Consider the following 26,275-nt stretch of genomic DNA (forward strand, 5'->3'; position numbering starts at 1 on the left):
AATAATAGAAAACCATGGCAACACATCACAGTCAACACCAATTTATAAAACTATATTTGTGAGCCCGGTGATTAAGGGAGGGAGGAAAGAATGAGGAGCCAGAAACACAGAGTAACCGAACACCTCAATGGAAGAGAAAAGGCCACAATTTTATTGAAACAGCAGTTGTCAGAGCCTTGGCACAGGATGGGTCATGAATCCTGTTATTGGGTGACCACCCTGTCAGCCAATGAATATTGAGTGGGCCCCACTTGTCAGCTGATATTTCCCCTCTGCATTGCACCAGCCAGCCAACTAGACCAGGATGGAGGACATTCAGAATGGCAATTAGTTCCACACAGGCTCTGGCCACTCAGTGTTCCCCTTGCCACTCAAGGTGAGGGCACTCCTGATAGCCCCCGAGTTGGGTATGTCTCCCAAGCTCTCACCCCAAAATCGCTTAAGGGGACCCTCGAAGCAAGGGAAAGGGGCATACAAGCCACTTTCCCCAAAAAGAATCCAGCTCTATGCTGCTACTACCAATACAGCTATGACAAAAGAAGACAAAATGAACAAATCATACAGATGCAATGCCCCAGAAGCACAACAGAAAGGGACGACTGGATGGGAGAAACCACAAGGCTGCAAGAGACCAAGGGAGAGTGGAGACCCTAAAATAGATGGGAAAGGGGGCCTTGCAAGGACCCTTGTCCCACCCCATACCGGGGGCTTTGCCAGCAACACCAGATTGGCCAGCTGGTCAGGAAGGAGGTCAGCAGCCATGCTGGGAAGGTTTCCAGCCAGGAAGCAGGTTGCCAGTCCGAAGAAGGGCTATAACTTATAATTTAACTATTATAGTTAGTTTCCTATTTTACTGCTGCTTTTAAAGGTTTTAGTTGTTTTTAGCTGTACACGGTGGTTACTGTGTTGTACACCGCCCAGAGCCCCTAGGGGATGGGGCGGTCTAAAAATCTGAAAAATAAATAAATAAAATAAATAAATAAGTCAGCCGCTGTTCTCTTCACCTGGCTGAACACTGTGCAGGCCACTCGTCCGAACCAAGAAAGCACACTCCCCTCCTTCTCCCTTCCTGAAGGCCCACAAACAAGGCCCCAGGTAAGTCTGTGGCCCCGAGAACCATGCAACAAAAATATGTCAGGTTCTATGCCTACTTATATATCCGCTATAACCCTGCATGAACAGAAGTACAGAACCACTATAATTACACTTGCAACCACCAGCACATTTTGAACATGAACATAACAGGTATTCTTCCAAGCTGAAAGTCTTCACACTTTCAAGATATCATTAAAATGCCAATGTGTTTAAAGTGGTAACAGTAGTCAAGATTTTGTTTTGGGTTTTTTTTGTTTTTTTAGGTACCCAGTAGCTCAAGATGGTATACAAATGATCACTAATCAGTGCATTCAGTGTGGAACAGAAGATAAAAATGTAATACATTTAAGGTCACAAAGGAAAAACAACATTGCCTCTCATCTTCCTGCAGCCGATGAACAAGGATACACCTGGAAAATGGGTTTAAAGGCAACTAATTGACTCTTGAAAAGTCTTAATGAAAATATGGTGTTTTCAATAAAAGCAGTATTCGATATTTTAAATGAATATTTGGCCCACTATTTAAAAACAAAAAAATCTTCTCCGAACATCTAACTATCTGTTATCTCTACTAAGCACTGATAATCCAAGTATTGTGAGTTGGCATTTAGGAGGAGGAGGAGGAGGAGGAGGAGGAAGAGGAGGAGGAGGAGGAGGAAGGAGAAGAAGGAGAAGAAGAGGAGGAGGAGGAGTTTGAATGTATATCCCCCCCTTTCTCTCCTGCAGGAGACTCAAAGGGGCTTACAATCTCCTTGCCCTTCCCCCCTCACAACAAACACCCTGTGAGGTGGGTGGGGTTGAGAGAGCTCCTAGAAGCTGTGACTAGCCCAAGGTCACCCAGCTGGCGTGTGTGGGAGTGTACAGACTAATCTGAATTCTCCAGACAAGCCTCCACAACTCAAGTGGCAGAGCTGGGAATCAAACCTGGTTCCTCCAAATCAGAGGGCACCTGCTCTTAGCCACTACGCCACTGCTGCTCCCAGCAGGGTCAATCTGAGAAAACACAACAGCTAATACAGCTGAGCTACAGGTTTTAAGATCTGATGTCCCTAGTAAGACAGCATTTATTGCTGGAAACGTGAACAATCTGAAACATTTCCCAATGTAACTGTTGTTGTGTGTTAAAGGTGCCTCTCCTGGGTTGGGAAATTCCTGGAGATTTGGGAATGGAGCCTGAAGAGGGTGGGATTTGAGAAAGGGAGGGGCCTCAGCTGGATATAAGGCTCCAGAATCCACCCTCCAGAGCACTTCTTACAGGGAAACTGATTTTTGTCTCCTGAAGACCAATTATAATTCCAGAAGATCTCTAGGCTGCACATGGGGGCTGCAACATATTTGTGTAACTCTAGTCAATAGCTGCAAATGTATGTGTATAGCTTTAAGTACAAGTGGCTTTATGTTGCTGTGGATTAGATATCATAATTGGGCTACACACTGGTGCTAGCTGTAACAAGCTATGATTTTTAAAAAAATTGCCATTGTCAGTGGCGTAGCACCAAGGAGACAGGGGGGGACTGGTGCACTGGGCATGCGCCAGGCATGCGCTGGTTTGGGGGTGTGGCGTAGGCATTAAGGGGCGGTTCCTCCTTGCTCCAGCCCTGGCCGTGGTCCATGGTTGTTCAGTTTAATATTCTCCCTCTTTCAGTCTTTCAGAATACTTATCACCAATCTTTCTTCCTGTTTTTTAGTTTCATTTCCAAGGTAGAATACTAACTACAAATTCCAAGACACAACTAGTTCTTAGGTCAGCATGTAAAGGATACACAGCATTTCTTCAGCTCCAGCTGCATGTATTCATCATCATATCTTTCCCTTCATTAAATGAGGGACCAAACTTTTCAAACATGACTGTACAGCATAAAGAAGTGAACATCTTGGTTCTGTTACAACAGCTGCTATACAGCAAGGGCCTCTCGGGACATTAAAGCAAATTCCTTTGATGACCAGAGACTCAGTACCACCAAAGTTGATGTCTTCCATCTCACATGTCAAATGCTTCAATGAGCAAAACACTTCCCAATTAAGTAACTACTGAGGAAGGGATGAGGAGTCATTGTAGCCCTACATGTAACTGATTACACAGTATTACAACCAAGAAGGTCACACCAAGGTCAGATCCTAACTCACATTCCTCGACTAATTAAAGTCCCCCGAAAAATACATAAAATCTGAGGTTAAAATTTAATTATGAAGTCCACTGAACATATTTGAGCACTTTAAAATTAAAATAATTGTGCCCTCCTACACACATTAATGAAAGCTGGCATACTGCCAAGCTCACTAATTAAGACTGCTAAACATGCTTCCATGATCCATCAGTGTAGTTTTTCTTTTTTTCTTTTAGCAGAGATGCTTCATCCTTAATTTGAAAGACAGAAAATGAAAGAATACAATAGTACAAAAAAACAATGGTGGTAGCAGAAAGTGCCATCACAGCTGACTTATGCAAGGCAAGAGAAATTCAGAGGAAGCCTGCCGTTGCCAGCCTCTGCATAAAACCCTGGGCTTCCTTGATGGTTCCCCATCCAAGTAGTTACTAGGGCCAGTCCTGTTTAGCTTCTGAGATCTGACAAGTTCAGGCAACCCTAGGCTATCCAGAATAAGATAAATATTTCCATATCTAGCCTGGTATCCAAACTACTACTTTGGTTAATGCAAAGGGTTTCATTAGCTCAGTATTTTTTTTTCTTTGAACAGCTGATGCCCCCCTACCATGTATATAGAAGTCTACTTAAACAACTTAAAGGAGTTTCCAAGATGTTTTGAAGTGGAGGCTGTTGGTATAAAGTCCCCTTGGGCTATCAGAACTAGGGTTATGCTTCTTTGGATCCTGGACAGTATCTGCTGCACTAGTATGTAATTAAAAATAATGGAACTGAAATGAACAGCTTTGAATACTACTCACATTTCCTAAGACATATCTCGCTACAACCAGAGACCACTATTACACAAATATGTGCTGTTTAGAAAGCTTGAACTGGACAAATGTGCTATTCAGAAAGCTTGTGCTAGAAAACTAAATTTTGCCCTTCTCAAATTGAACACAGGTATACTTCCTAAAATGAGACTGTTCCACCTATGACCCATCAAACCAAGCCAAACCAAGAACTCATTCAAATGCAACAAAATACTCTAGGATGTCATGCTTATCAGCAGTGAGACTTACTCTGCAGCTCACAGAAAGTCACATTTGCGTTTATCATCACAGGACTTTGTTGTACCATTTCATCCAACTCATCCAATGATAAAATATAGTTACTAACATTAAATATATAACTATAAGCTTTTAAATGACCAAAGTACAGCTGGGGATGTAGGGTGGTCTCTCTCCACCACAGACGAAACTGAGCCAATTCTTATGCATATGGATTGAGGGTAAGGACTTTCTCCTCAGAATGAAGCAAAGTGATAGAGTGAAATTGTCAAGGCACTTAAAGGAAAGAAAGCTGGTTGTGAAGAAAGGGTAGTGAAACTACCAGCAGCCTACCATGACCAGTGTGAGCTTTACCTAGGTCAGGGGTAGGGAACCTGCGGCTCTCCAGATGTTCAGGAACTGAAATTCCCATCAGCCTCTGTCAGCATGGCCAATTGGCCATGCTGGTAGGGGCTGATGGGAATTATAGTTCCTGAACATCTGGAGAGCCGCAGGTTCCCTACCCCTGACCTAGGTGGTACTTAGGTAATGACAGATTTACTCTTTGAGGCCAGCCTGTTCTCTTCCTGGCAGCTACCAGGTACTAAGATGACTGTGTGGAGGCTCCACAAAAGGATGGGAAGGTTGGGGGTGAAGATGGGCCCTTCCCACACCTAACACAAGGATCTGAGAGGCTTGAAGACTTACTTATCCCCCAGTCCTTATAGAGTTTGAAAGTAGGAACCAGCTTTCAGTCATAAGCCCTTCTGGGCAATGGCCTTGCCCATTTTCCTGGAACAAGGAGCAAGTGCCCATGGGGAAACACTGACATAGGCATGTCCAAGAGTTATATATAGCTCCCAAGAAACTGAGTGAATATCCAATATACTACTTTTTGCAGGATGAAGTGTTACCAGATAGACCCATTTGGGGATGGGGAAGGCTTTGCTTTAAGAATCATGTCTCTACCCATCCTGCCAAACCTTGGGATGCCTAACAGAGCCATGCCAACATAAGGAGCTCATACTCTGCACTGGCTAGTGTACCCACAAGGACATAGTAAAATCTTGTCTGGACTGGCCCATGCCCATATTTGCCTTGCAAAATACCTTCCTCATACCCTTCCTAAAAGGATTAAGAGAAGATCATACCCCTGCATCGGACAGCATTCCCATCTCCAGCCCTGTACTATCTGCCTTGCAAAGACAAAGGACTTGTTAATGTATTTGCCCCAAGTGTTCCTGCCAGTATTGTATTAACCCCAAAACTTCTTCCCCTGAGTAATATCTCTCTCTCTCTCTTTACATTGCCATTGTTTTATAGTTGTGATTGACTCAGCATTCTGCCCACCTCCGAGCACTCCCAGCTTAGCCCATCAGGCTAAGCACTCAAACCATTAGCTTAACAACTCAAACCATTAACATTAATGTCTGTCTCTTGTCTTTCCCTAGAAATGCAGGATTACCCTTTGCCTAGGGAGATCAAAGGTCACTCTGCATAGCCCTGAGGGTCCCTTTTCCCTATAAAAGCCCCCTCTCTCAGCAGCCAGTATTCAATATCTTTGGACACCTCTCTGTCTATTGATATTGTTCCCAACATATTGATCTTTCTTCTACCAGGACTAAGCGCAGGTCACTCTGCTCTGTTCACTGGACCTTTCAGCTCCAATATCAGGTGACTATAACCCTTACTCCCCGAATTCCCTTCATCTATTCCAAACCTGACTTCAACACTGCTTATATCCTAGGACTGTGTGTGCATTCTGATGCTTTTGTTATTGTGTTCTTGTGTACCCCTGCTATTGTGTTCTTGTGTACCCCTATTATCCCTTAATAAAATTCATTAAACTTTATTTTGCTCTCCTGCAGATTTCTCACAAAAGTTGGCCTGGGTATACATAGGCAACAAAGATCTCGAGCTTGCTTGACCTTTTGCTAAGCCAAGGAGTCCGCTCTCATTAATTGCCCCACTCTAAAAGGACAGCCTCCCACCATTTCAAGTAACAGAAGCATGCTTTAAAAATGTGGAAGCATTATTAATCTCTTTAGAGATTACTATACATGGGTAGCAGCCTCCAGCCAGTTTCCATACTCAAGAATAACATGACAGCAGTTGGGGGATGGGTTTGACCATCTAGAGTAGTTGCTGTCAAACTTCAGAATGGAGATTAACCAACTACCATTCATACACAGTAAGGCAAGGCAAATTTGGAATGAAGATCTCTACCAATGGCACATGGGGCAAATGACTTCAAAGAGAAAAACAACATATGGTTTCTCTCCATGTTAAGGAATGGGCTCAAATGCTTTACGCTATACATCAATATAATTTTTAAAAACGTCTTGAACACCTAACTACATGTGTGGGGCCAAGATTCAACACAATTACATTGATAATGTTTTTCCTCCTCCAAATAAGAACAAAGGAATTAAATATTTCATTAAAATTAACCGCACTTTCTGGCTAAATAATTCAAGGCTATATAATACAGCAAGGTTATACAAGTACAGGAAGGCATTCTGGAGAAATTCCATCCCCAGGTTTTGCCACTTGGCTCGACCGGGCAATTATTGCAGGTTTCCATAGTGCAGTCTTGGATGGCACCGATCCCGAACTGCCCTTTAAAATTACGTTCCATAGTTTAACAAGCATGGCACCAATGGTGATGTCAGGAACTGCTGAGCTGCAGGAAGGGATCTCTTTTGGGTCAATTTCTTGTCACTGTTGTTAGGTTAAACGCAGCACCTGATTTGGGGGACTTTGAATCACAGTTGTATTGGCAAAGTTTATTTTCTTTAATAACGAAAACAGAGCTTGTCCTGGAAAAAAGGTCTAACTTTGTCCTTTAAGCCATTCTTCAAAATAGTGTGAGAGGAAACAACGTGTGCTGGAAAGTCTGGTGTACTTTCCATTCCTCTTATTGCCGACAGTGGGCCAAGGGAATAAAAAACAAGTGCCAACACTGTGGGACTGGTTGAGAAGGGATTAGAAATCCTTGATGAACTCATCCAGATTAGGTATGGCTGCTTCTGCCCATTTGTGATTTCAGTGGTACAAGGAAAAACTTCTTTATCATTAAACAATACTAGGTAAAATTTATAGGTCCTGTTATGAAGTACAAGAATAATTAGTGCCTTGCTATTCTACATTTGGTCCATCAGTGTCCTGGGAATCTGACATATGTGTTTAATGGAAAAGGCTGAACTAGAGAGCTCAGAGATTCCCTCTATACAAGAAGAGTTTGAATTAATCCCTAGCTTTTCTCAACCATAAGGAGACACAAAGTGGCTTACCGTGTTTCCCCGAATATAAGACAGTGTCTTATATTAATTTTTGCTCCCAAAGATGTGCTATGTCTTATTTTCAGGGGATGTCTTATTTTTCCTGTGTTCTGTTTGTCGGACATGCTTCCAAACAAAAACTCTGCTACGTCTTACTTTCGGGGGATGCCTTATATTTCGCACTTCAGCAAAACCTCTACTATGTCTTATTTTTCAGGGATGTCTTATATTAGGGGAAACAGGGTACAAACATCTTCCCTTTATCTACCCACAACAGACATCATGTGAAGTAGGCGAGGCTGAGAGGGTTCTGACAGAACTGTGACTAGCCCAAGCAGGCTTCATGAGAAAGAGCGGCAAAATAAACCTGGTTCATCAGATTGTTGTCTGCTGCTCATGCGGAGAACAGGGGAATAAAACCAGGTTCTCCAGATTAGAGTCCACCACTCTCCATGCTGAGCCTCCCAATTTAGATGCTCAGCCAGTCAACATGTATTTATTATCAGAAAAATTCACATCTTACCAGAGCATCTACCAGCACACTTATGACACAACTGACAACAGACTTTGCAAATCAAAGTAAAAAATAGTCTGTGAGTAAGAACTGTACTTACAGATGAACAGACCTATATGACTTTACTTACAGACAAGTCTCTTAAGAGAATCAACAGGTTTTGATCAAAACATTAGTAAGGAAGAATAAGTGGACCTCAGAAAAGAGTTCCACCACAGAAATGGTCTTGTATCATATAAAACTTCAGAGCGGGAGAATAAAGAAAAAAACTACTAAAAGGGATTTTTTAAAAACTTAAAAGAGGGATAGATATAAAAAGACACCAAAATTGTTAAACTGAAGGCCATAGTTATCATCACTAAGCCTACTGTGTTGCACAAATCATTCTGCATTGTATTTGAGTGCTGTTACATAAAAGTTGGCTACACTGTGTCCCCTTCCGCACATGCATAATAATGCACTTTCAATCCACTTTCAATGTACTTTGCAGCTGGATTTTACTGTGTGGAATAGCAAAATCTATTTGCAAACAATTGTGAAAGAGGATTGAAAGTGCGTTATTCTGAATGTGCAGAAGGGGCCTGTAAGTTACATCAGGACAGGTGTCTGTAATCAACATAGAAATACAGAATTGTTTTATATGACTTGGGAATCTATACAACAGTGATGAAGTAATATATACAAAAGTAATATATACATTACCTTTAACTGAACCTATTTCTGACAAAGCCTGACTTGAAAGTCTTGCGGCATCAACACTGGTCTTTAATTTTACTCAGGCTAGTGACCCTCACAACCTACATCTTTTGCTTTGTGACTCCTTACAATACATCTTTGGCAATTTCAGAAACAAGCTGCTCAGGGTTCTTGCAAATATTTTAAATTTAAAAAAAACTGAATGCTATGCAAGGATTGCAAATGGGAATCTAAACAACAAAGGTAAAAAACTGCCGACCAAATCCAGATGTGGAGCCTCCTTTCCAGCCTATGAGCCTGCCTGAGACGTGCAACTAAAAAATAGTCACCTTCACACTCTGATTGATTTGCATTAAAGTGTAATTGTGAAAGTCACAATTTTTAAAAATAATAAAAAGGCCTGGAGTGAGAATATTTATAACCTAAACAACTGTGCTGGCGTCTACCCAAAAGGGGGTTGCTAAGATTTCGGGGGGAGGGGGGTTGTTAAAAAAATAGAAAATTCCCTGAAGCTTTTAAATGGATCATTTAATTTAAAATGTTGTTTTCTCTCCTTTGCATTCTACTCCTTACAGACACACAACTCATCTGTTTTCAGGCTAAGAAAAACAAAAGAGGAAAATACACGTTTTTCAAGCTCATTCTTCTTGACTTCCAGCCCACTGGTGCTAAGCGTTAATCAGTGGAGGAAAAGCAAACTAATTCTACAAAAGTGAATATGCTTTCAGGCTACATAGCACCAGTCTTGCCATTCTCAAAGGTGCTAAAATTTCCAGACAACTAATGTGGTATCAATAAAATGTACTGACAAGATATTTTTCTCCTCATTTTAACAGCAAATGTATTTTATGCAACTTGCACATTTATTGTGTGTGGGGGGGGGGCGGTGTTCACTGTATAGCAAAACACAAGAAACTCAACACAACTTTTTAAAAAGCTGTTATTAAAAGCTGTTTCTTGAGGAAGATGAGAAGAAGAGTTGAATTTATATCCCCTCTTTGTCTCCTGTAAGGAGACTCAAAGGAGCTTACAAATTCCTTTCCCTTCCCCCCTCACAATAAACACACAAAAGAAGAAGTGGCTGGCCACCGGCATAATTTATGCCACTGGAGCCTCGGGACCAATCGCACGGTAGCCCCTATAATCTCCTACAGCACGCACTGTGAGACCTGGCATTATGAAATCAGGTGTTTGCTGCATATTGCAGCAGGTACATACACTGCACCACAGCAACTCAGTCAGACAAATTTTACAGCAAATTCCTCCATTAGTTGCCACTGCAAAGTTACTTGTATAATTACTACCAGCAGTGCGAGTGTTAAGTAGCTTTCTGGCCAAACCGTATAATATGCATGAGTACAGTTCATAGAAACTGGTTTCCAAATTCAGTAGCTTCTAGCTATGCTTAATTTAGCATGACTTCTGCTGGCTTGGCCATCATGTAAAAACTTATGGCCTTAATGGGGAGCCTGCTAAATCTGGGGTAACATCCTGAAGTCAGCAAGATGACTTCAAAACACACATTTAGATATGTTGTCTTAAAACGTCTGCAGAGAATTTCAATGGACACCCAAGTGCTACTGCAAAAGCAATTTTAAGTGCCAACTCCAGAGAAAATTGCAATGGTCTGTAGAAGGCAAACCGATGATTGCTCTGCAAAGGAAAAACAAACATTGGCTCAAATGTGATCTTGTGGGATTGTGGGATTTGTAATACAGGCAAAAAGAAGACAACTGTATTCAACTCAACTGGACATAAGAAACCACAAACGTGCTACTGTAATTCTAAATTGAAGTACAATATTTGTGTAATCATAAGTAGTTGCCATTTACCCTGGGGCCAGGGTCGAAAATACCCTGGTCCTGATCAGCCAGATCGCCTGTGTCCTCATGCCATGTGGATATTTGCCTTCAAATTTTCGCCAACAGAGGCTTTACAGTTCAAGTTGTCATGGTTAGAGAATGGGGAAAATGAGGAGGAAGACCTGCTTTTGCAAATACAATAATTCGTTAATTATTTTGATCAAAATTAGAAATCTGTTGCAAATGGCATTTTACTATGATAAGCAACAAGCAAACAACTGTTTGATTTAGAATTTCATGTTTCCCAGAAACATGTTGGTCCAATGTTTCTATACTGCTCTTACAGAACAGGGTATATAGAAAGCTTGAGCAGAGGAAAAATACCAGTAAGTCTAAGGACTAGCAGAGTAAGAGACAGGAAATAACGAAGAGAAAACAATACACTGCACACAGGGAGCTGAAAGTTAAACAGAAAGGTTGAACTGGTTCTTATTTTGGACATTCCACTGCAAACACATGCAGGGTTGTTTTTAAGCAAAGAAAAGTTCATTATCTTGAAATTCAGCCCCTAAGTGTGAATATTAAGCTCTACAGGAAAAACAAATTTAGTCTGCAAAACTAGCTAAAGTTCCAGGACCTCTCTCCCTGTTCTTAAAGGGGCCAAATATTTATCCAAAGGTAAGGAGACAGCTTCCCATTTCTCAAAAGATCTTTTCAAGTTCCAAAATAGCCAAATAAGCAAAATGATGAACAAGTCAAGCACCCCTGACTCTTAAAAGACAAGGGCCATTTATGACGTTACTTTGTTTTCATGGCTCAAAGATACACATAAGAAACCCCTCCATCCTGAAGTTAGCTAGCTATACAACATGCATATGCCATGTGTACTGGGAAATGAAGCTATAATTTATTTAGTCATGCTAAAGTTACACTATCATAAACTCAGCATTACACCAAACACTGCAGCTAACAAAACCGGCTGGTAATTCCAAAATCTAGGTGAAAATCAATCAGGATCACACTCCATCACCACTCTTCTCTGCATGTGTGTTCAGATGTGTGGCTGCATCCACATGGAGGTTTTCCTTTACTTTGGCTTCCAAAGTGCTACAGATTTGGGGGGAGGGGAAGGAAACATCCACACCCATTTTCAAGGCTCTCCCCAACCTCAACTTCCCCTCACAACCCTGGTTTGTTACCATTTTTTTCAGAAAGAATGCAGTCCAAATACACTAGGGAACCACCTACAAAGGAGGGCATTTTCAACACTGCTGCCCACATTAGCGTCATTTTCCTTCTATCAGCATCTTATGGCTGGCATAGTGGTTAAGAGCAGGGGCATTCTAATCTGGAGGAACCGGGTTTGATTCCTTTCTCTGCTGCCTGAGCTGTGGAGGCTTATTTGGGGAATTCAGATTAGCCTGTACACTCCCACACACGCCAGCTGGGTGACCTTGGGCTAGTCACAGCTTTTTGGAGCTCTCTCAGCCCCACCTAACTCACAGGGTGTTTGCTGTGAGGGGGGAAGGGCAAGGAGATTGTAAGCCCCTTTGAATCTCCTATAGGCGAGAAAGGGGGGATATAAATCCAAACTCCTCCTCCTCCTCCTCCTCCTCCTCCTTCTAATATACCACCTGGCTACTTATGGATCATTTTGACGCGGTTTCTGTGATGAATGTGGACAAAAAACTAGGATCTACGAAGGCTTTGGCAGCAGCTGCCATTACATCACAAGGATCTATACTGTGTAACTGAAGTTAAGCTTTGGCAATCATCTTTTGGCTTGCTCCAACTCCTGTGGCAGCCATTTTGTGGCAGCCATGTTGCTACTGTGCCCACCATGCTGTGTTTGAATTTCAAATGTGCCAACAGACTCAAAAAGGTTGGGGACCCCTAGACAAGAGACTTACTTTTTGAAATGAAAACTGGGAACTGAGAAGTACTGGTTCACGGTGGCAAGAGATTGCTAAAACACTATTGGACAGTAGCTCAATAGCAGTTGGTCATCAATTTCAGGTCACGGGATACATACAAAATTGTGGCTAACAGTGGGAAGTGAGCACAAAACTCCTGTATGGATGCTCCGGTGCAAGTGTGAATGCCTCTGAATTGCAGCAACAATCACAGAGGAGCTGAGAATCCTTGCTGTGTGGGAGCTTCGTGTAACTGATTTGTTGCATTCTGGGGCAGCTGAATTTTTCCTCATGTTATCAATGTCAGCCATAACCAACTTGAGCACTTGCCATAGTTTAAAAATTTGCCATAGCCAACATGAAAGTTTAGCATGGAACAAAAAAACAGCAACAAAATTTCATCCTTCAGAAAAAGGCTTAACTGGAACGGCAGTCAAGACTGATGAAATATATGCCCTTTAGCTGCAGCCGATACTCAGAAATCCAAGGGCAAAACAAAATCCAGAAGTACTTCTAAATGATAAACCTTATCTTTTGGAGCAGGTGAAGTGAGAGGTAATCTTGTCCACGATAACTAAATCCACTATTTCCTGAGCTGAACAGCGTCTTATCTTTTCTATATTGAATTTCAATTTATTTTTCCTCATCCAGTTAATTCTTAATAGGCAATTAAAGACCTAACTATTACTGCTGGATCCAATATCAAGGTGAAGACATTCCATCATCCCGCTTCCACAATCTCTGATCCTTAGGTTCTCTGCCTTCTGGAATTTTTTTCCAGTGTCTCACAGAATATTTCCTTCCTTTGTGAGATATTAATTCCAGCCAAACTAGCCATTCTTTCAGAGGTGTACTGTCAATAATTTATTTACAGCTTAGTTTCCTAAACTTTTGGAACTCCTGTGGACATTTTATACTAGGTTAGCCAATCAACCTCAAAACCTTAACTGCCATGTGCAATATCATACATCTCACTGGGCCCCGCGCATACAGAAAAGCCTAGAGAACAGGGCCCAGTTCACACAAAGGCTATTCTTCTTGTGGATCCCTCCAGGTTTGCAGAAGAGCGTAACTGAGCTTAACTCCTCCCAAACAGGAGCCGGCATCACCACATGAACTTGGAAGGCAGAAGTGACAGCAGACAGGCAGGGAACGACAGAGAGAGCTAGAACTGTTGACAGTAACTCTGCAGATGGGCATGCCTAAGAAGTTGGTCCCCCAGTTGCAAGATGAATTCCAAGTTGCCGCTTGGCATAACTCTGAACTCCATATTTTTGCAAGCCTCTTTTGGAATACCTAAAGTGATAATAGACCCACAAGTCATGGTGTGCTCTTCTTCCAAGCTAAACCTAGAAAATGGTTTAAGGCAGCGGTTCTCAGGGGTCACAACCACTTTGGGGGTTGAATGACCCTTTCACAGGGGTCATCTAAGACCATCAGAAAATGGTCTTTTTATATTTTATATATACCAATTTTATGGTTGGGGGTCACCACAACATGAGGAACTGTATTAAAGGGTCGCGGCATTAGGAAGGTTGAGAACCACTGGGCTAAGGGCATCTTCTGAAGCTGATCTCTATACATAATTGAGAAAGCCTGGAAGGTGGAGATGACTCACTTCCAGCCAATCTCTACGCACAACTCACTTCCAGCCAAGGCTCACTGGTAAAAACAAACGCAAAAATACAAACACAAAAAATAGTAAAAACAAAAACAAACAAACAGTGGAATCTGACGGTTACTTGCTTTATACACAGCAGACTGCTTAGTTTCTGAGATCTAATGAGACTGGGCTAGCTTGGACCATCCAAGTCAGGGCACCCTAGGTAACCCCAAGGTCTAACATGGGGGCATTCTGACCTGCAGGGAGGTGAGGAAGTGCCCTTCTACAATACTTTTTTAAAAATACTGGGGCTAAAAGGAGAAGAGGGGGTCCACTAAGCTACACTTAACCCCTAAAATCTCTTTTGAGTACAATAAATTAAAAAGTTAATTACCAGAGTGGAGCACGGGGGTAGAGAAAGAGTGCCACCAAGGATATTCTTGACAGTCTCGCATTGCTGAAGAATTCCATCCAGCTTCTACACAGCTGAGACTTCAGAGTGCTGGGTGAGACTTCCACGAAGCCATAAACCTCAGAACCTTGTCATTCAGAAACTAAGCACAGGGAGTGAAAGGGAGAGAAGAGAAACTTGCGTGCGGAACCTCTTGGCTCTTTTTTTACCTGGCCTGGCAGCCCCAGCAATCTCTTTCCCTCCTGCCTTTCCCCATCCCACCTTCTTCACTCCTTCCAAAGGAGGCTGCAGTTGCAGGAGCAGCCTGCAGACTTCTCCCGTTGTCAGGGAAACAGGGCAGCCTGGAGAGTCTAGCAAGGTTTGGTGGGGAGAGCCCAAAGGAGGTTTGGTCAAAACAGGGTGTCGCTGGGGAAAGGATGATAGTTAACAAGAACAAAAACAAGCTGAGGAGGCTGAAATTGGCTTCCAGTTTGTGCATTTCCAGGTGGATTCACAAATAAAGAACTAGGAAATGCGAATAAGGAATGAGGGACCAACTTCAAGTGTCTAACAAGCTGTAGCCTTGGACTGAGCTCTGCAGAGGATGGGGTGCAACTTCCACTAAGCCAGCAGTGGCGAACCAATGGCACTCCAGATGTTCATGGACTACAATTCCCATCAGTCCCTGCCAATATGGCCAATTGGCCATGCTGGCAGGGGCTGATGGGAATTGTAGTCCATGAACCTCTGGAGTGCCATCGGTTTGCCATCACTGCACTAAGCCCTCTAAGCCTTGGGGAAACTTCCTCCAACTTACGGTAGGTTTCTTTTCTCCAGTGGAAAGTGATTCAGTCATTTATTCAGACCCTTCTCCAGTAGAATCTATTTTGCTCTAGGTGTGTGTGTCAAGGCAAGTTGCTTCCAATTTAATTCATGGGGTCACCATAAATTGGTGATCCTATGAATTAATAATCTCCAGAATGTTAACAGCCTTGTTCAGCTCTTGCAAAATGAGAGTTGTGGCTTCCTTGACTGAGCTAATCCATCTCATATTGGGGCTTCCCCTTTTCCTGCTGCTTTCAACTTTTCCTAACATTAGTGTTTGTTTGCAAGGCCTGTTTCCTAACATTAGCGTTTGTTTGCAAGGGAGCAGCAGTAGCGTAGTGGTTAAGAGCAGGTGCACTCTGATCTGGAGGAACCGGGTTTGATTCCCAGCTCTGCCGCTTGAGTTGTGGAGGCTTATCTGGGGAATTCAGATTAGCCTGTACACTCCCAAACACGCCAGATGGGTGACCTTGGGCTAGTCACAGCTTTTCGGAGCTCTCTCACCCCACCCACCTCAAAGGGTGTTTGTTGTGAGGGGGGAAGGGCAAGGAGATTGTAAGCCCCTTTGAGTCTCCTACAGGAGAGAAAGGGGGGATATAAATCCAAACTCTTCTTCTTCTTCTGTTAATGATAGGATGTTTTGGAGGACACTGATTCATAGGGTTGCCATGAACTGGAAGCAACTTGATGGCACTTAACACAGAGCATTATTGTCTTTTCCAGGGACTCTTGCTCGAGTTATGCTTTATGGAAAAACTGGCTAGCCTAAGGCAAATCAAAATAGTTTTGTGACAATTTAAAGATTAACTAGTTCAGGTATCTAGGAAAAGGATGAGGATGAGGAGGGAGCTGATGGCACAGGACCAAGGGGGGAGGAATCATAGGAGGGGTTGGTCCTTTCAGTGGGCACTGTTAATCCACCAACAGTTTTCTACAGCCCATTGCATTTGTTGGTACAATGGGCTATAATGCTAAGTCAGATATAACCATATAAATTGCCTAGACAGGAAACCTAGAAATTATATGTGAGCTTTTCTCTGAGCAACTCATGGTAGTGGGGGAAGGGAGATCAGGCAGCTGTTACCCCTGTGAAATCTCAAGCAGACTGGGAAAAGATGTTTATCTTGACAATTTTTTGAACACCTGCCTAAGTGAAAAGCCCCCAAATTCAGTGAACTGTCAACCAAGGAAATCCCAGCTTCCTGATATCATGTTACTTCTTATATGCAGTCAAGCAGTTGCATGTATGGAACACTCACAAAGAAAGAACCGGTTGACTTTCCCTCGAGGACCATGTTTCCTTCTGTTTCCTACAATAAACCTACTGACCACAAGGTTATATGGACCAAAAGTTGTTTATTGCACATGTCTGGACTCAAATAATTTTCACAAATGGCTTCATTTGGACTTCAGCCTGCATTCATTGTTGATGTGTGGGACATACCTGACAAATATTTCAGTGCTAGGTCTACCCCCAGAGGCCAGACAGATGTTTTCTGCATCACTCAGACATGTAACTGATGAGAAGAAATCTTTTTTAAAAAAGAGAGGTGCAGGTGTATTACCATGTGACCTCTGCAAAAATGTCTCTTTAGAGGGTTATAGATGATTTATTAATGTCTTACTGAAACAGACAAGTACTTAATTTACTAAACATAGAACCAGCCCCATAAAAGTACAAAAAAACCCACTCAGAAAATAACAAAAGGGTTGGGTTCCCTAAGAAATGCCTCTTCCCTCCTTTCCATGTATATGCCTTAGAAAAACTTGTCCACATTCTGACATGAAGCATGTGTGCTCGTTTAACTACCCCGTGATGCCACTGTAATATCACATGAGTTTTATATATAGCTGAGCTTTATATGTAGCTGCAGCTGTATATTTAACAATGAGCCAAAACATCTCATCAAACTCTATGCTCCACTTTCTAGCAAAATGCTTCCTTATCCAGTGGCAAATGAAATAAAAGGGATTCCTTCATGCCCATGCTAAACACAAAAGGAATTGAAAACCAAGACCTGGCCGGCATTTCTATGACCCGCTAAGATCTCAGCATTATGTCGAGTCCATCAAGATATACTGTATAATAAGTACTGTATAATAAGTACATCCAGGTGATACAATTTATGTACTTTTATGTAGTCATAAAATATTTTATGTAGTCATAAAATATTTTAATGGACATCGGACGTACAAGTTAGAGAGAGGCTATGCATCTTATGGGTCTACCCATGTCCATTTCATAGTTTATTTCATAATCAGCTCCCAAAACTGCCAGTACAGTTGTATTCTCCATTCAGTTCCTGCCATCAACAACACAAAAATGCAGAACTGTACTCTTTATGATCAAACTAGTAACGCCTTGTCCTCTTAACTTCCTTAAGGATAGTTACTTGAAGTTGTCAAACATTATCTTCAACAGGTCATCCATATCGCCCAAATGCCATGTTTTCTATGGCATTTTGAAAACCAAGTAGATTTTCCCTGGTCTCAAAATGTATCCCATAGTGTAACTCATGAGACCCACTCTAGCCGCAAAACCAAACAAAGGGTCAGCATTGTTGGAGTGTGCTAGATCTTCCTCTTCAGTATGGTGTAGCAGTTAAGAGAAGCAGACTCTAATCTGGAGAACTGGGTTAGTTTTTCCTGCTCTTCCACAAGAAGCCTGCTTTGGGCTAGTAGAAGTTATCTTTGAATTCTCCACTTCACAAGGTTTCTGTTTCTGTTGTGGGGAGGGGGAGAGGGAGGCAAAGGGTAAAGAAGGCTACTTTGAGACTTCTTGCACAAGAGAAAAATAGGGTCTCAAAACTTGTCTCAAAACTTGTCTGTTTTTTAAGCAATAAATGATTCCTGTAAAGTTCGCTGGGGAACTGATATTTTATCAGATCTGGAAAGTGGAATAGTAGAATTCCTATTGCCCACAGTGTGAACATTCATCTGAGTATAATCTTTTTAATCAGTATAATCTTTAGTAAAGAAATAAGTACGCATATACCACAAGTAGTACCTTGAACTACAAGGAAAGATGGAATATGAATATTGTGATAAAATAAATAAATGGTGGCCTATCATATTACTTTTCAAACTTCTAAAAGTTATCAAGTCTCCAGCCATCACAAAGCAGGAAACTTCAATCCAAGCACTATTTCTTTTATACCACATACTAATTTTTTTCAAACAAGGAAAGTTCAATAAGATGGAGCTTGGAATTATCTGAAAACCCATTCTCTTTGTTCCACAAACAAAATCCCTGTGCTATGGTGGGGTGTCTAGGCTTCCACGACTAGCTTAGTTTGGACATCATGCAAAAAAACATGGTTAAGTGGACTATGGGTCAGCATGATCAACTAAACTAGGTCTTATTTAATAACCACAATTAGTCAACTGTAATTAACAGGGCCAGACCAAGGGGGAACTGTGCCCGGGGAAGTGTGCATCCTGTGCCCCTGCCACACCCTGTCCACCTCTCCACGCCCCCTCCACACCCCCTCACCGGCACGTGCCCGATGCGTCACGCACCCCTCGCCCCTTAGCACAATGCCATTGGTAATTATCATTACAAAGGCACACATCTCAGCTTGTTCTCTAGCAATATCCTCACACTCCTCAGCTACAGCAATGACTGTCCAGAACAAAGGGAATAATTCAGCAATTTCACAGGTTTGGGTTCCCCAACCTTTTCAAGCTGACAATCATCTCTGTAATTCTGGTACATGATGGTGACCACACAATGGTCAGTATGAGAGGTACAGACACAGACTTGAGAAGTAAATTCAAAAATGCACTGGGGAACAAGAGTGTGTGAGAGAGAACAAAACCTTCACTGTTGTGATAGCTTGCCGTCATAACAATGTTATTTAAATTTGCATTGTCAATCAGATGCCCCATGGACAAGGAAACTCTGCTGGGTAACAGCCCCACCTAACCATACCAACTTTCTAAAAACACTTGACAAGTGCCAGAACAATCTTGGTAGATACTCAGGCACCCACAAGCACAATGAATGGAGTATACCCAATCATCCACAGATTTTGCAAAGCAGAACTCACACTAAGGCCACCCCCAAATTTTGTTCCTGGATGGAGCCAGCAGACCGTCAGGAACACCATCTGGTCTGCAGTGAGAAGGAAGAACTGGCAGAAATTGTGGCCCACTTTAAGGCTTAATTGCCATTAAGTATTTGGAACCATACGGTAGGACAAATGCCAGCATTACATTTGGCAGGAAAGCACTGTGTGTTGCTCCACCCTGCCTCACATCATGTCCATGCTGACCAAAGGCATTTGACAATGCATAGAGCAATGCCATTATATTATGCATGGCATATATTTAAATATTATGAGCAAAGAGAGAGAGGAGCAGCAGCTTTATTTGTATCATAACATCTAGTCAAGTTTCGTCCAAACTGCAAAATAGTACTGGTAAGCTAGCAAGAATGAGCTCCACAGTGTTGAGCATTGAATTGAATTAATATTACAACCAGATTACTTCGAGTACATTGCAAGTCACCCTGAGCCAAATTTCCAAAATTTAAACTACTGACCTACTATGACAGCTACATATTTTTATATTTATTTTTCATAACGGAAAATATCTGTCCCATCCCCGTTCCTTCCCACGCAGCTGTTCTCAACTTCTAAGTGGAAAATGGATCTGACAACAGCGCTCTCTAAAAAAAAAGAATACGAAAAGTCAATTTAAAATTGGCTGTAAGATGTCTCTCCATAATGGAAATACTTTTGAGGTCTTTCCTGGGCAATATCCCAAGTTTAATAAATAAAGGAATTTGACTAAGGTAACAAAAAAAAAGACAGCATTTGATATCTAAAGGTTAAAAACAAAAAATAAATATGGACAATGACCATGTAGTTCTGATATTATCAGTATATATAAAAGAGTAAGACTAGTCAATGGCGACCACTCACTTATTTTTATTTATTTATTTATTGTTTGGGCTTCTATACCGCCCCATCCCCGAAGGGCTCCAGTCAATCTTCCAGTCAATCACCATGGACGACTCACTTCTAGACAAAACATGTATGGCAACTGGCTGGAAGTGAGTTGTGCATGGTGATTGGTCAACTTTTCTCGGCCTTGCAAGAAGCTGCCGGGCTGGCCATCTTCTCTTGCTACCCAGGCTTTGCCAGAGGTTTGTGAAAGGAGCTCCCTAAGACCGAAGAGGCAAAGGGAGAGAGGGAGTGGTGCTTTCACCTTGGCCCATGTTCTTTAGCAGCCCCATCTGAAGTGGGTGCATCTCCCTCCACCCGCAGCTTTGGACTGGGGAAACTGGGAAAGGTACTCTGCATGTACCCTGGAACACTCAGGTCCCACAACAAGGCACACCAAATCATCTGCCCCGTTCCCAAAACTCCACTCTCAACACACTCACCACAAGGCCTCCCCCAGCTGAGGCGTCCCAACCACCACTATGCCAACCACCTCTTGCTGCTGGGCCCCACTGGCACCCAGGAGACAGGTAGTGGACTGGTGCTACTCTACCCACTACTAGGCCTGGAGGATGAGGGAGCATAGAGCCCTCATGGAATAGCTTCTACTCAGGCTGCCTCTTCAGAGCATCATGCACCTCAGGTAGCACCTGTGAGGAAACCAGTGGAGGTTGCACCAATAAGGATGGCGGCATTGGTGAGCGCAGTGGAGGGCACTGACCTGGTGAGAGGGAGAGTCAGGGCCATTTCCTTATTCAAGACTGCAGTGGCAGTCCCATGAGGGGATCTGAATCTGGACAGGGAAGTGATGAGGCCACAAAAACACACCAAAAACATGCACCTTTCTGGAGTTTTGGGGAGGAGGAGTTTGAGAAGGGGAAGGCTCTCAGCAGAGCATAACCTGATGTTTTTTCCCAGAACGTCCCAAGGCCTGTTCCACCTGCTAGAGCTGGTATTGGCTCACTGGTGACGCTTGTTCTGATGTCTACTGCTTCACCCAGGTGTGTCTCCTGCGGCACGGGCTGTGCCAGTCCTGGGAGATCACTGGCAGTCCTGGATGCACCTTGGGAGCCTAAGTCAAAAGGGGAGCCTAAGTCAAATTGCTCCAATGTGATTGAGTGACCTGCCCTTGATTAGTATTTTTTTAAGATCTGGCCTGAGGGACCTTTCCTTCATGGTATCCTCCTCCTCCTCCTTCATAAATGGCGCCAAAGGATTAGAGGAGTAGGAGGAAGACAACAAAGTCTTCATCTCAGCCTTGAGATGATCATACCTTTTTAGAGTCCTAAGTAGACCTCATTCAGCAGAGCTTGTTTAATAGAGACCTGACTGAACAGTAGGGCTATCAGAACTGGAAAGGCTGCTCCCCTACCATCCAGGAGATCAGAACTGAAGGAGAATAACACTGCCCTGAAATATTCAGGGTTATATTAGTAATATAAATAAAGTTTTATTTTTGTAACTGATGCAGCTGATATCAATACTTATTCAAAAATAATGTCCCCCAATTCCAGTGAACTTTACTCCCAACAAACAATTAGATTGTAACCTTAGCAATTCAGAAGCTTACTTGCACTGACCTGGTATGTGCCAACGTTTTGATGCAGTTTAAAATTAACCCTGCAGAGCTGTACTAAATAGATATCCAGAACTATGTGTTTATCTGTTTCCAAATGGTTACTTATTAACATTTTTTCTCTTCCTTACAGCTTTTCATGCCCTTCTTTAGAAAGGATGAGGTAGACAATGTAGGTTCGATCCAGTTCCTCTAACTCAGAATGGATCCGGTAAAGCAACGACAGTGTCTCAAGAGGAGAGTTTTGACTCTCAAAAGATTATACCTTGAAACACCGTTTGGTCTCTAAGGTGCTACTTCACGTGAATCTTTAATAACTGTTAAAGTCCGCCTTCTATTTTCGTTGGTACCAAAATCATACACATATTTTCCCTCACTCACACACATATTACTTTCTTCTGCTTAAGAATGTTTAAAACTGATTCTTAAATTAGCGGAATATTCTGTTTTTCAGATGTTTGAGACGGGGAGGGGGAGGTAAATTGGAGGCATAAATCATTCTGACACTCAAAAGGAAACTTATCTACTTTCTCAATCAGCTCCCACACAATCATAAGCAGACTTCTGCCTTTCAGCTTTAGAGTCCCCCAATTAATACTGACTTCCACAGTCTTCTCTTCCAGTTTGGTCCCAGTAAATCAGGGATTAGGAGTGGGATTGTGTTTTCTTAGCAGCAGCGATGCTTCTGGTATTCCCTTACACCTCTTAGGTGTAGTACAGTCCTCAGAAAATCCCAAAGCATTCTTATGTTCTCCCTTCATGATAATGTCACTGCTCATATATTGGATTGCGAGTAGATGGGAATCCAGGCTGCATGAGACTCTCTGAAAAGTAGTACGGGTGTTCCAAGATGGCAGCTGGTTATTTCAAGGCACAATTTATCTCTCTCAGGAAACACTACTGTGACTGAGAGCACTGCTAGGAATTGTTGCATGGGTAACTGAAAGACTAATAACAAGGGTATATGATGCTAGGCGTTTTAACTCTTAAAAGTTTATACCAGAGGTGGGATCCAGCAGGTTCTCACAGGTTCCTGAGAGTAGGTTACTAATTATTTGTGTGTGCCGAGAGCGGGTTACTAATTGGTGATTTTGCCACGTGATTTTTGCCTCAGTCACGCCCCTCCTCTCAGCAGTAGCGCGCAGAACTTGAAGCAGTCTAGCCGGAGGTGCACCGGCGTGCGTGGCAGCCTACGCCTGCGTGCATTCGTTTCCCACCCAAGGACTAGTGCAGTGGCTGCGTCCTTGCCATAGCCCCCCCAGGAATGCCCCACCCCCAGAATGCCCGGCCACATCCCCATCATGCCCCACCCAGCCCCATTGGCGCTACGCCACAGTTTGAATCCCACCACCATGGGAACCTATTACTAAAATTTTTGGATCCCACCACTGGTTTATACCATCTAAAATCTTGTTGGTCTCTCTAAGGTGCTAGCTGTTCCACTGCAGACTCACATGGCTACACACCTCTCACGATGTGCTTGCCTGAGGCACTTTTGGCCACTATTGGTAGACAGAATTAAGAGGCAGATGGCCTCCTGTACTGATCATACACCACAACCAGTGTGTGCTTCACTGTGCTTGAAGTTGCCCAGTCACTACTCAACACTTCGAATACACACGAGTCAGTTCTTAGCTGTAGAATTCTACTTCCTGTAACCTTTTAAGAACTGTTTACCCTAGCACACTTCAGCTGTGAACTCCTTTCCAGTACCTGCTACAAAATGCTTTTAGGTCACAGCTGCCCACTGAGACTACTGAAAGAATATCACACTGAGAAGAATGCAGAACAGACCTTTGGTGTGGCTGAAAGAGGATATATTAGCCAGAAGAGGCAGCCAGAATCAATGAGAGTTCTATTAATACTCAAGTGAAGAGAAGCAGTGGAAAGGCAGAAGAAGGTAGCCAGCTCCTGGTTGTTTGTTTTAGTGGTTACTAGGATATTGGTTGTATTAGCATAAATTTCAAAAATGGAGACAAAAAGCCATGTACACAAAGGATCCAACAAGCCTTTCGCATCCCCACTGCTTGACAAAGAAATGTGTTTAAAGTTAGCAAACATTTGTTATTCTCTTTCTTAATCTTCAAGGCCTGTGCCTTTTTCTCCCCAAAAAGATTTTTCTTTCTAAACTTCTACCATAAATATTTGAAATAAAAGCACCTTCTTAACAATGCAATTCTCCACAGTGATTTCTTTTTCACTGTGTGGGTGTGATCAAGAATGCAGAGTGACAACAGCTCTTAAACATTTACTTATAGGATTGGAGGTGGGAGTTATCACTCTTGGAATTGGCTTTCAAAGGGGGAGGGGAGCCAACTGAGAAACCCTCCATTTATCTTAACCAAGTTCAGCAGCAAGAAAATATGCAGCTCTGTTAAGGAACTCATTAGCAACAAGGCACTGACATGTAGGCATTCTCCTACACAAAACCTCTTTCAGCAATGTCAGAAATAGAATTCTTGCAGCATTTGTCACCTCTCAGGACTTGACTTTCCAGCATGCTTCTTGTTATACACAATTAGCTCCATGCCAAGATTTGGTACTTTTCATAATAAATCCCTTGACCACATTCGCTGCAGGCTTGGCAGCTTTGGAAAGACTCTATTCATTAAAGCAGCAAGCACACACAAAAGAAACTTACCAGACGCGGCAGCTCGCCTGCAGAACTACAGCACACGCCACACATTTCCGTGGCCATCGCTCCTTCCCCTTCCAGTTTGCTTAAAAAGAAGTCTACCATATGACTGTGATTAAGGAGAATATAAGAAAGCTCCAATCAACTCCCCTTATTCCTCATCCTTTTGCCTCCCCCCCTGTTCACCTCTCACCTTCCCCTTCCCCACCAAACAGGCTTCCCCTCTTCTCTCACAGTACTATATGTGAGGTAAGAACTGGGTTATGCATGCGTTTAAAACAGTAACCATCTGTTACATGCAGGAAAGCTCTATCTCCTTCTCAGGTTTCTTTTACTTTTTGGAGCAGCAACCTCGTGGCATGATATAAAGCAAGCTCAAGGCTGAGAAAGTCCATGTTGAGAAGCACACAAAAAGAACATCATAAGGAACTGCAGCAGCAGGAGCTCGGATTGGTCATACCGCCGTATATTCAAAGATGAAGCAAAACAGAAAGAAAAAAAATATCCTCACATTTTCACAGCTGCCGCTTTCCAGCATTCCAACAGCTGCAACCACAAAATCTGGTTGCACGGAGGGCACATAAATTGTGTGTTGCCTGTTAAAAGGAGTAGGGATGAATATTCTTTCTTAAATTGTTATGTTACCCTTAAAACTATTACAACGCACTTGGCATGTCACACACATTTAATAGCCAGTTTATGCTTTAGTTATTTTGAATTTCATACAAGAAGTATAGGAATCCTAAAGTTTAGGGGAAATAACCCTAGTCAGAGGTTGTTGTTGTTTTCGAAAGCTTTCACGGCCAGATTCAATTGGTTCTGGTGGATTTTCCAGGCTGTGTGGCTGTGGTCAGACCACGGCCACACAGCCCGGAAAACCCACCAGAACCAGTTATTGTTTTACAGCGGTAGGACAAGGTGCATCTTCAGCCCACACAGAAAGTAGCATCCGATGCACTACAGCACAATTTTGTCTGAAACGTCGAACACTGGCTCTTTTAGCTCTTTAAAACTGAAGGTAGTCAATGGTTTCAAGGCTGTCCCAGAAACAACTCCTTCTGCAGTTCAGGCATCACTTTTCACCAGGGGAAAAAGAAGGTCATGCCCACGCACAATAAGTCAATCCCCATAGACCACAGGTGTCAAACTCGTGGCCCTCCAGATGTTATGGACTACAGTTCCCATCACCCCTGCCAGCATCATGCTTGCAGGGGATGATGGGAACTGTAGTCCATAACATCTGGAGGGCTGCGAGTTTGACACCTATGCCATAGACTTATGGAGCAGCCTTATACTGAATTAGACCAGTAGTCTATCATGGCCAGTATCACCTCATCAGATTTGTAGGGACCTTCCACATTCTCAGACAGAGGTATTTCAAATCACCTGTTACCTGCCTGCTTTACCTGGAGAGGCAAAGGATTCAGCCTAGGAGTCTGCTCCTGAGGTGAGTCATTCAGTCTTTAGTTCAGTCTCTGGAACCAGCAGAAAGGAGCAGCAGTGGACAAGGCATCTGGGCCAGGAAGAACAGAGTGACTCTGGTGTTCATTTTGGAGGGCTTTTCTCAAAGCCACATCTTTTAAAACAGTGTATTTTTAACAGGGGTTTGCAGGGGTTATCTCTTTTTCTCCTTAAGGCTACTAGGAGCTGAGACTGCTGGAGGTGGGGCTTAACAGGGGTTAACAGAGGTTACTCTTTGTCCTGGGCTGCTAAAGGTGGGGCTCCTGAGGTGAGTCATTCAGTCTTTAGTTCAGTCTCGAACCAGCGGCGCGCGCCTAGCGGCGCGCGCAATTTCTTTCTTTTTCTTTTTTAAAATAAATAAATTAATTAATTTAATTAATTAATTAATAAGGACATTTCTTGAG

General features: G+C 42.8%; 1 protein-coding gene across 3 annotated transcripts in view; it reads right to left on the bottom strand.

Annotated features, from left to right (window-relative positions):
- The window catches only part of BMPR1B (bone morphogenetic protein receptor type 1B), a 221,844-nt gene that overhangs the window by 165,174 nt on the left and 30,395 nt on the right, over positions 1-26,275 (bottom strand). Inside the window, exon 1 of one of the 3 annotated variants that reach the window (XM_048509302.1) lies at positions 24,417-24,572. The exons of 1 other annotated variant lie outside the window; for it this stretch is intronic. The gene's annotated coding sequence lies outside the window, so the exon portion shown is untranslated. Of the gene's footprint in view, positions 1-19,796; positions 19,817-24,416; positions 24,573-26,275 lie in introns of those variants that run through there. One more of the 3 variants, XM_048509305.1, reaches the window with a different exon arrangement.

Source organism: Sphaerodactylus townsendi, linkage group LG10 (genome assembly GCF_021028975.2).
Source record: "Sphaerodactylus townsendi isolate TG3544 linkage group LG10, MPM_Stown_v2.3, whole genome shotgun sequence".
In the NCBI taxonomy this organism is placed as follows: domain Eukaryota; kingdom Metazoa; phylum Chordata; class Lepidosauria; order Squamata; family Sphaerodactylidae; genus Sphaerodactylus; species Sphaerodactylus townsendi.